Consider the following 11,119-nt stretch of genomic DNA (forward strand, 5'->3'; position numbering starts at 1 on the left):
ACTAGTGTACGGTGTGAAATGGTGGTAGTTGAGTAGTGTGGACTGCTGACTCTGAATCGGAAGGTTGCAGGTTCAAATCCCACAGCGTATTTTTAAGTTACAAAATTTTATTAATTTTGAGGTCAACCTAAACTTTATAGTTAATTTCGAAACTAGTGTAAGGTGTGAAATGGTGGTAGTTGAGTAGTGTGGACTGCTGACTCTGAATCGGAAGGTTGCAGGTTCAAATCCCACAGCGTATTTTTAGGTTACGAAATTTTATTAATTTTGAAGTCAACCTAAACTTTAAAGTTAATTTCGAAACTAGTGTAAGGTGTGAAATGGTGGTAGTTGAGTAGTGTGGACTGCTGACTCTGAAGCGGAAGGTTGCAGGTTCAACTCCCACAGCGTATTTTTAAGTTACAAACTTTTAGTAATTTTGAGTCAACTTAAACTTCATACTTAATTTCGAAACTAGTTTACAGTGTGAAATGGTGGTAGTTGAGTGGTGTGGACTGCTGACTCTGAATCGGAAGGTTGCAGGTTCAAATCCCACAGCGTATTTTTAAGTTACAAAATTCTATTAATTTTGAGGTTAACTAAAACTTTATAGTTAATTTCGAAACTAGTGTACGGTGTGAAATGGTGGTAGTCGAGTAGTGTGGACTGCTGACTCTGAATCGGAAGGTTGCAGGTTCAAATCCCACAGCGTATTTTTAAGTTACAAAATTTCATTAATTTTGAAGTCAACTTAAATTTTATAGTTAATTCGAAACTAGTGTACGGTGTGAAATGGTGGTAGTCGAGAGGTGTGGACTGCTAACTCTGAATCGGAAGGTTGCAGGTTCAAATCCCACAGCGTTTTTTTTAAGTTACAAAATTCTATTAATTTTGAGTCAACTTAAACTTCATAGTTAATTTCGAAACTAGTGTACAGTGTGAAATGGTGGTAGTTGAGTGGTGTGGACTGCTGACTCTGAATCGGAAGGTTGCAGGTTCAAATCCCACAGCGTATTTTTAGGTTACGAAATTTTATTAATTTTGAGTTTAACTTAAACTTCATAGTTAATTTCGAAAATAGTGTATGGTGTGAAATGTTGGTAGTCGAGAGGTGTGGACTGCTGACTCTGAATCGGAAGGTTGCAGGTTCAAATCCCACAGCATATGTTTAAGTTACAAAATTTTATTAATTTTGAGGTTAACTAAAACTTTATAGTTAATTTCGAAACTATCGTATGGTGTGAAATGGTGGTAGTCGAGTAGTGTGGACTGCTGACTCTGAATCGGAAGGTTGCAGGTTCAAATCCCACAGCGTATCTTTAAGTTACAAAATTTTATTAATTTTGAGTCAACTTAAACTTCATACTTAATTTCGAAACTAGTGTATGGTGTGAAATGGTGGTAGTCGAGTAGTGTGGATTGCTGACTCTGAATTGGAAGGTTGCAGGTTCAAATCCCACAGAGTATTTTTAAGTTACAAAATTTTATTAATTTTGAGGTTAACTAAAACTTTATAGTTAATTTCGAAACTAGTGTACGGTGTGAAATGGTGGTAGTCGAGTAGTGTGGACTGCTGACTCTGAATCGGAAGGTTGCAGGTTCAAATCTCACAGCGTATTTTTTTTGTTCAGAAAAAAAGGGCACTTTGCAAAAAAGGACACTCTTTACAACAAAATGAGGAAGGGGGTAAGCACTGGTGAAAAAGGGCATTTGAATGGAAAAGGGCAGTCTTCACACAAATATTGGGGGTAAAATACCCCCCCCCCCCTTGCTACGCTGATGGACACTACATGTATATATTATGCTTGTTAGTTTGTACCCACATTGGGGAGTTGTATGTTCTTAATAAGCCGAGTGTGCAATTTGTTTGCGCTGTTGGGAATGAGTCCCACAGAGTTGGTAGGCTGTGGCCGTCCTCGTCTCCTCGTCACCGTCAATAAAACACAGACCAGGTTATTTGCCATAAAACCTGTAAGTACTATTATTGCTTTGCAGATTCCAAAGTAACATTTCAAAGTGCAAATTGACATTTGTATAACTGTTGTAAAACATTGTAAATGTGCCTTGGCAATAACTACCCAGCTAACACATCACGTTGCCACAACGTTGTGCAAAGTTGTGAAAATGTTGTCATTTGGTAACGTGTCACGATGACATTCAAGCAACGTTGACACAACGTTTGACTGTATAATTGTTGGTTGTAAAAATGTTGTATATTGGTAATTTGTACAACGTTGTACGAAAGTCATCATATGACATTGTATTGACGTTGTATGGTGGTCGTTTCACAATCGTTGCAATAAAGTAGTAAATATAACGTTGTGGTTACGTTAAATGTAGGTGTTTTCATGACGTTGTTTTTAAGTTGTCAATGTTACGTTGTCAGAACGTTGTAATTTAGAATGTTTACAACGTTGCTGTGAGGTTATAATCATGACGTTGAGTTAACGTTCCATCTACGTTATTTTATAACGTTTTTTTTCAGTTGTGAAAATCACATTGTCACGACGTTGTAGTTTAGTATTTCAAAACGTTGCGGTGATGTAAAAATCATGACGTTGTTGTAACATTGTACGTGGGTACTTTCACAACGTTGTTGGTATGTTGTTATTCTCACGTTGTCATGACGTTGTAGATAACAATTTACACCACGTTGCTGTGTTCATGACGTTATGATGACGTTGCATAAAAGTCTCATCATAATGTTGTTGTTAAGTTGTAATTAAATATCATGTTGTCGTGACATTGCAGTTTGGTATTTTCACAGCATGGCTGCTATGTTGAGAGCTCACGTTGCTGTAACGTTTTATAAAAGTGTTTTGACACTGAATTTAAGTTGCAATTATGCTGTGCGTTATTACGATCCATGCTGTTGTGGTGTTGACAAAAACATTGTGATTACGATTTAGCCTACTGAATGTGAAGTGAACATAATATGTTTTAATTAATGATGTTTTATTTGATAATAATTATTAATTGGGTGCCGCCTTGCATTAATAATGTAACTCATGAAATTTCGAACATCATCATGTTTGTTTTGTCGTAGTAGGAATATAATGTTTCCAGATATTTTTCTAATGGTCTAAGATGGATGAGATCGTGGTCATAGCGTGACTGTTTCCCGCTCATATTCATTGTTGAATACTCAATGTATACATGTACTTTATTGCACACACCAACGTTACTAGAAATATGATTCCCGTTCTCAAAGAAAATATTACCATGGCGCATGCGCATCAGCAGAAATTCCACGTCCAGACCGCGTGATAGCTCATTTGAATTGCTCTGCTCAGTCGAGTCAGCAATCGAGCAGCAGCAGCTCACTATAACGGTCGCCGACTCGCCGTCCAGTTGATGTGAAGTATGGTCGCCTAACAAGTTATTTTCACTACAGCATTTCTTAGAAGGTAGGAATGAAATTTTCTGTATCTTGACTTCATTCTTGTGTCGAACACATTGTCTAAAAATCTGATGAAAGGATCAAATTGAAGTAAAACAACTTTTCGAACAAAGTCGCTGTCAAAAAATGAAGATTTTCCTATGCCTATCATCTTTGTTTTCAAGTTTTAATAAATGTTGAAAATGTTCTTCAGACTCGATCAGAATAAATGTAGATTAATTAAGAGTGAAAATATGTGCCTCAATTGAGATTGGAGGCTCGTCAATGCGAACAGTTTTGGAGGATCATACACTGAAAGAAACGTTCAAGTCATCTGGTTTTCAATTTAATAATAAAATCTTGGTAATATTTCTAGGAAATAATATACATGTGGATCAGATTTACTCGAATTCGTGTGCGACATGTTAGACCTTTTTAACAACGTTATTTGTTCGATAGTTATAATTTTACATAAAACAGATATTAGCAAATGGCCAAAATGGCAAAAGTGTATACATTATATCGAGAAGACTTTTGTTTTGTGTACTATAGTATATGCCTATGTTTGTATTTTTTTTCTTCAAATTGATGAATTAATCAAAATGTAACAATATTGTATTGAGATACCCATGATACCCGAGCCACTGGGGTATCTCTTAATTTATAGATCTGAGTTGATTTTCTCTCAACTAAAACTAGCGCAAATTTGAGCATAAACAGTCCGTTATAAAATTCCCGCTCAAAGACACAGTGTACGGTTGTAATAGCAACGCGCATTAGCATTTCAGTCTCAAGGGTCAGGCCTAAAGTTCACGTACCAGGACCGTACACGTATAAACGGTCATCTGGCTTTCGTTGGCTTGTACATAACAAGTGTAAACAGTTTCAATCCGGGCTTTCGGGCCGTATAGCTCCCAGGGTTTGGCGTGATTTATGGGAGTTTGACCAAAGTGTGCGGAGTAGGGTTCAGGGCCAGGTCAGCACTGTTACAAGATCAATGAAAAATACGCGAACTATAAAAGCCTTTTCTAAAAAGGGTCATTATTTTGTAGACTTTTTTTCGTGAAAATAAGACATTATGTGGGTTGAGGAGCACGGGGACATCATATTTACACTGTGTTCAAACTTGATTAGTTTTATATATTTCTCAACCTTAAAAACATCGTTTCTTTCTCCAGGTAGGCAGTATACAGGTATGCTATACGTCAGTGTACTGGCTGCAGGATGTGGCATGTTTAAACTTTTAACTTCAGCAGTCTTCGAGGGAGGAAGTTTCTAATTATTTTGAAAACCACCCCATACATCTCTTCAAGGTTGTTGCTGTAAGTAATTCAACATACACTGACCTTCTATACATGTATATCTGTAAGATGGTGAAATTAACTTTTAAAATGTGTTGAAAATACACCTTGGTCGAAATTTGTTAAGAGATAACCTGACGTTCACCAGACACCTATACTAATTAAATTTATGTATTCATGAAATGTATCTATACTATAACATTCAAGAACGTGAACCCAATGCATGCATATCCAAATCCTTCCAACTCAAAATTTTCATACTACCACGTCCGCCTTAACAAAGTCATTCTTGTCGAGTCATGCGCCAGAAAAGATGCGTGCCCAATGCTCTCTAAAAATAACCCCCAAAAAACCACACAATTTGCGTGAACCTCCCTGGCGAGAGCTGATTAATTTTCTAGCAGGTATTAACTTCAATGTTGTGAAAAAAATGCAATGAAGTTTATAATTTTTATCGTTAGATGTCTTTCAAAAATGAATAACTTGTATTTCGCAGGAAAATAGCAGTTGAAAAAAAGTAAATAAACTTTCGGGGTGAAACTCGAAAGTAGCGTAGGCAACGGATCTTTAATCAAAATAATTATGAATCAAATTAGGTTTTGCCCTTCACAGACGTATAAACACTGTGTACCCAGTGTGTATTCGCATAAAATAATTATGCGCATATCAAAACTGCTACTGGACGGTTCTTCTTAACATTTAATGAAATTATTTCGTGTGAAATTTAAATTACTTAAAAAAAGCTTGAGCTCTTTGGTAATCAAATATTTTCTGTATTATATTCAGGTGCCTGCATGACATGACATCGCATGAATTTTTAGAAATGGCAGCCGATTGTGCTTGGTTATCCAGAAGGGCCAAGATTCAAGGTACGTGTATTAAGAAACTAACCATCGCAGTCACTAAATTGATTGGTCAAAAGGTATCAGCGACAAACACCTTAAATACACTTCTGAAACGAGCACCATAGACCTAATGCAATGCCGACTACCAAGACCATAAACTTGCGGAAGAACCAACATTTTGATCGTTACGTACATACATTTGAACATGAAGTTGTTTAGATTACATAAAAATGCGTAAAACAGGCTGGCGCTTAACTCTCAACCAGGGTTTTTGGTTACCCTTTAAATTTGAGAAATATCCTGGACTTCAGGGTCAACTTGAAACAAGAGGCTCATTTATTTTATCCCTGTCTCTCGTGGGTTACAGATTGTACATGTAGAAACACAGGCACAGTTCTGCTTGAAGTACATGTATTGAGAAGACAGACATTATCTGGATATACATGTAGTTTTAAATTTCACATCTGGTGAGCCAGCGTGACACGCAGTGAGTGTTTTAAGCCTAAGGCAGCAAGCATTAAAAAGTTCATAATGTTTAAATAATTGATACATTGTTTTTTTTTTGTTTTCCTTATTTTCTTGTCAGATTCGTGTCTTTGGAGAAGTGCCATATTGACAACCTTGCTGAACAAGGAATCCACTTTTTTTTCTACATCAGGATAATCTTTTGTTAAAGGTTCCATTAAATGAATGTTACTCTAAAACATAGATTGGGCAATTAGCCAATCTGCATGGAGGTATTCAAAGAAAATCATGTTGAAATGTCAATATTTTAAAATGCAGGTTTTTTGCGAGTTCCCTGCATATATTCACGAACAAACGCTATTCAAGTGTCCCTTTCAAGTGTTATTCTTTTTCATAGACTCTGTAGCTACAAAAAGACCAAAACAATTCCTTTGAGTTTTCTTTTGAAGATGTTCCATGGGAGAGAAAGAAAATGAAGGATCTAGATAGAGGACAGATTTAAAAAGCATGTGATTCAGTACATTAAAAGTTGTCGGATCTATTTTATTTGTTCGATGTGAAAGTCGCCTTCCTATACTATATTTCTCATCACGGACAGTTGAAAACACTAATGTTCAAATACTATTTGAAACCATACTTTTGCTGGAATGTACGTTACGTATAGCACTGTGTAAAACCGGTGAGTGGCTAGGTCGCCGATAATAGCCCTTGCATTCCGGCTCTGGCTATATTATTGGCGACCAGACCCTTTATCTTCTAATTGCTCAGTAACAACGTTATTGTCTTGTTAAAAGGTCGGTTCATACTCTGTGAAGTTACGGCAATTCACTTTGTGAAGTTACGGCAATCATTAACGCCAACGCTAAAAAATTGGGGGGGGGGAAAGAGTGAACCACATTTAACTCTGGGCAATTTTGAGTCAAATGGTTTCGATGTCAACATTTCAAAATTTGCTTTCACTTGAAGTATGAACCGATCGTTAGAGCTCAGCCCAGTCACTAAGGCGTGAATTCCGTAATGTGGATTCAAGTAAAAGACTTTAATTTTATACCATTCACGAAATGGACACTGTAGTAATATGTGCATATTGATGTGTCCAAATAATCGCAGTGAGTATTAATTACACTTACCGTTTTAGTGATTGCATTTTAGTAATGTTTTTACATGCTGTTGTTTCTGAACACTCTTTGTAATAAAATTAGAGAAACATGAATTACATGTATGTTGAATTGTTTTGTTATCGTTTTCAGAAACATTTCCCCATAAATGCCCAGTAGGTTGCAGTAAGGTGGCCACCATGTTGCAGCAACGTGCCTTTAAAGTTGCAGAAACGTCCCATTTAGCTGCAATAACGTGCCCACAAAGTTGCAGCAATGTCCTCATAAAGTTGCAGTAACGTCCCCATTAAGTTGCAGTAACGTGCCCATAAAGTTGCTTAAACGTGTCTAATACGTTGCTTTAACGTGTACAATAAGTTGCATCAACGTGTCCAGTAAGTTGCAGTGACGTCCCAAATTAGGTTGCAGTAACGTGCTAATCAAGTGGTAATCATGTCGCCAAAAGGTTGTAGAAACGTGCGTAGAAGTTGCTGTTATGTGTCAATTTGGGCGCAAATAACGTGGCGTCAAGGTGGTAATCATGTGCAATCACGACCAAAAAAAGTTGTGATGTATGTTGCGTTTACGTTGTGGAAACGTCATTGTAACGTTGCGTGATAACGTTGTAGCAACGCGCACGCGAGTCGACATTTTTACGTTGCCGCAACGTCATTTTCCTCACGTTGCAGCAACGAAAACCTGACATTCTGGCAACGTTGCCACAACGTAAATGTGTTAGCTGGGTAGTTGTTTGGGTTTTTGTGTATAAAATGTACCTTGCATTTTATGGTATGTTAAATGATATTGAGCTGCTATGGACGATGCATGTAATAATCTTGTGTAGGAGATGCATTACTGGTGACAATTTGTACTTAATTTTAAACCAGGGTTTTTGGGTGTAACGTCTGGTGTGACAAACTCCGCAGTGAGACAGACATCCTCGGCCGGCCCAAGTTAAGTCCACCATTGACCAGTCGGATTGCCAGACAGGTCACGCATGCTATTCATTGTGTAGAATACTCACTTCAGGTTCTGGCACTCACGCCGTATATCCAACCCTTATTCGTCTTCCATTGCTTACGGTATTTACTTACATAGTTTGGCTTAGTTTGCGTAATGTCGACAGAGGCAGACCGCTCCAAGAATCCTGATCCGTCGGCATTTATTTTCGACAAATGTAAAGATTATTTTGACAAGAAGTTTAACGCTATCTCCGCACCGAAAGAGGACTCCACCTCCATTCAGGAACTCAAGAATAAACTGGACTCCAAAGAGTTAACAAAACCAGGCAACGTGGCCCGATTTGAGTTTTGTGTGAAACTTCAAATTGCCCTTGATGAGATCAAGACGGCAATTATCGTTAAAGGCGATACAGACCAAGCCATCGATACCATTCAACGTGCCGAGCAGCTGCTGGCAGGACGCAAGAACAAGATTAAGATCGCCGACTCGAGCAAGGCAGGGTGGATGACCGTCTCGTTTATGGACAAAACAAAGGAACAGGCAACCTGTCTCCAGATCAACAGAAAATCATATAACAGCGGAGGAAGAAGTTTTTAAGGACACTGAAGCCCGAAAAAGAAGAAAGCGAGACTACCAGCATGGCCCAGTCGGTTAAGATGCTGCTGATCGTCGCCTTTTTTGAGGTACATGTATTGACCCTATTATCTCTCCCCCTTGCATACTTTGTTATTTCAGCCTGCATGCCTGTGTGCAGGCCAGCCCCCATCATGTATAATAATAAAATTCTGAATATGAACATATTGTGTCCTCCTTTTCCTTTATAACGTTCTGTAAAACCTAACTGTTTTTCATGCGTATGAGCGAAGCGAGGTAGAATGAAAATATGTCTGTATGTTACTTACAAGCTTGATGCTTGAGTGATCATGATAAAGAATAGGTTAAATTTGAATAGAATGTCATTGAGGACGTAATCGAGTAAATTAAGGGCGTGTGTGGCTGTAGTATGGCCATTCTAGCCTGTGTTCACCACGTCGCTAGGTCAGTAATTTTCATAATGACCACAATACATCGTATATTTTAATTTAAAAGAAGAGGAGAAACTCGGAGTTTGTAAGTATTAAAGTTAATGTATAAGGGATCGGCCACAAGGTTTTCCAGAGTTTTTACCTCATAGAGTTTTACCTCTGTTGTTTCACTCTGGGCACTTGACAAGTAATAGAATGAAATCATAGATCTATACAAATTCAGTATTAATTAAAATTTGAATTTACAGCAAACATAAGTGGCGGTTCTTAGGGGGGGGGGGGCTGGGGGGGCAACATTTTGGCTACCCCCCCCCCAAAAAAATTCCATACAAAAAAAGCAATGCACTATCAAAGTGTAAGAATTTGATGTACAGGGGAACAGTCTCTCCCTAAATGAGAATTAAGGGTGCATTTGTACACTTTTAGTTAATAGGCCTATAGTGTGCCTGATTGTAGGATTTTATCAGCGCTCCCCATTGAAAATATGGCACGAGCCCCCCCCCCCCCCCCCCCCCCCCCCCCAGTCTTCCGAGACAATTCACAGGGAACAATTTCTTCTTTCTTAATGATGAAAACATAATTCCTAGTTTCAGGGGCAAACATAAGTAACTCTACTGTCATGATTCTCCCACTTATGAAGTATGCAGACTAATAAAATGCCGGGAGATGATGACTTGCCCAAAGAATTCTACGTTCAATTTTGGGATCTTTTAGGCCCAGACTAGATCTTCTTAAGTAGGCCTATCATAGATCTTTTGACGATAACATCTCGCTAACTTCCAAACACAGAAGTATGATAACTTTGCTTGAAAAACCTGGAGATCAGCTTAATCCTCACAAAGAAAGACTAATTTGGTTACTCAACCTAGATTACAAGATTGTCTCTAAAGCTATTTACCTTCGTCTGGGCAAAGTTATCCCTTTTGTTTAATATTAATCCTTTCCAGACCTGCAGGATCAAAAGGCAGAAGTATTCACAATAACGCCAGACTTTTGAGAGATTTGGTTGACTATATGAGCTCCATGCGCTACCAAAAGAGGGCGCCCTTTTACTTAGCAACGACGTCCCATGGGCGGTACATTTGGCTGGTTGACGCGCACCGTTCCTTGTGTGTGACACATGTACACCAGGGGTTCTGTTCTATGTACACGCAGTGGCCGCGCACCCCCAACTGTACTTCCTTTGCCGGTGAGGGGGTACTTGTGAACGGAGCGGATAAGTTCAAAGGGTATTAATTCCTTGGTCATTTCATATCAATTTGTTAGCGCTCCTTTTCAAGCGCCCACACAGTCCCTGATTTTCCGCTATGGGAGTTGCCATCAAAAACTGTGCCTCGATGTCTCTTTTTGTACACCATTGAAAAACGGAACAACGCTTTCACTTCTTAAAAGAATACAAGACAGACAATAATATTCTACATGTACATCATACTGATAAGAAATATTGAATTTATATTAACAGGAAAGCCTGTACTTTTCAGGATATATATTGTTGTTTTAGCAGAATTTCACACGATTATGTGTAAATCATAGTTTTCAGTAAAACCTGCACCATTTCAACTCGCCGTAAATACAAACAGTGCCACCGTATGGCCTTCCTAAAAAAAGCATTGTTAGGGAAGGTTCTGGTCTAACTATCTATGTATTCTGATTAGACCTTGTTAAGACCTGTACTTTTAGGATTGAAGAAGCTGATCGCCAATCATAACCCCGCTCACATACGCCATGGGCATTGCATTTTGTGTGTGCGTGCGTGCTATTCGATAATCAGGTCCAAAGATATAGCACACAAAGTACATTCACTTCCACACACACGCGTGCACGCATTTGTCTTACATTTTGTTAAAATTGAGCAATGCGCAAAATCGAGTTGAATCAAATAAGATAAATAGGAGTGCGGTTTCGGCCATAAACAAATTGATATGCCTTATCAATAAAAAACTTTTGAAGGGTTAATTAGAATTTTCATTTTAAAGCTTTGGAACCTGTTTCGGCCCTGTTTTTATTCCTTATATTAAGGGTTCTAATTAATGGTTTTATGTCCGACCCCTTTCAATTTTCAAAG

At 38.2% G+C, this 11,119-nt stretch overlaps 1 long non-coding RNA gene across 1 annotated transcript; it reads left to right on the top strand.

Moving 5' to 3' along the window:
- The first annotated feature begins 4,457 nt into the window (after window positions 1–4,457).
- LOC119742460 lies at window positions 4,458–6,845 on the top strand. The gene is made up of 3 exons (XR_005272855.1): window positions 4,458–4,680; window positions 5,446–5,528; window positions 6,091–6,845. It is a non-coding gene; the product is annotated as an uncharacterized LOC119742460 (long non-coding RNA).
- The last annotated feature ends 4,274 nt before the right edge of the window (window positions 6,846–11,119 follow it).

Source organism: Patiria miniata, unplaced genomic scaffold (assembly GCF_015706575.1).
Source record: "Patiria miniata isolate m_02_andy unplaced genomic scaffold, ASM1570657v1 HiC_scaffold_6, whole genome shotgun sequence".
NCBI classification, from domain to species: domain Eukaryota; kingdom Metazoa; phylum Echinodermata; class Asteroidea; order Valvatida; family Asterinidae; genus Patiria; species Patiria miniata.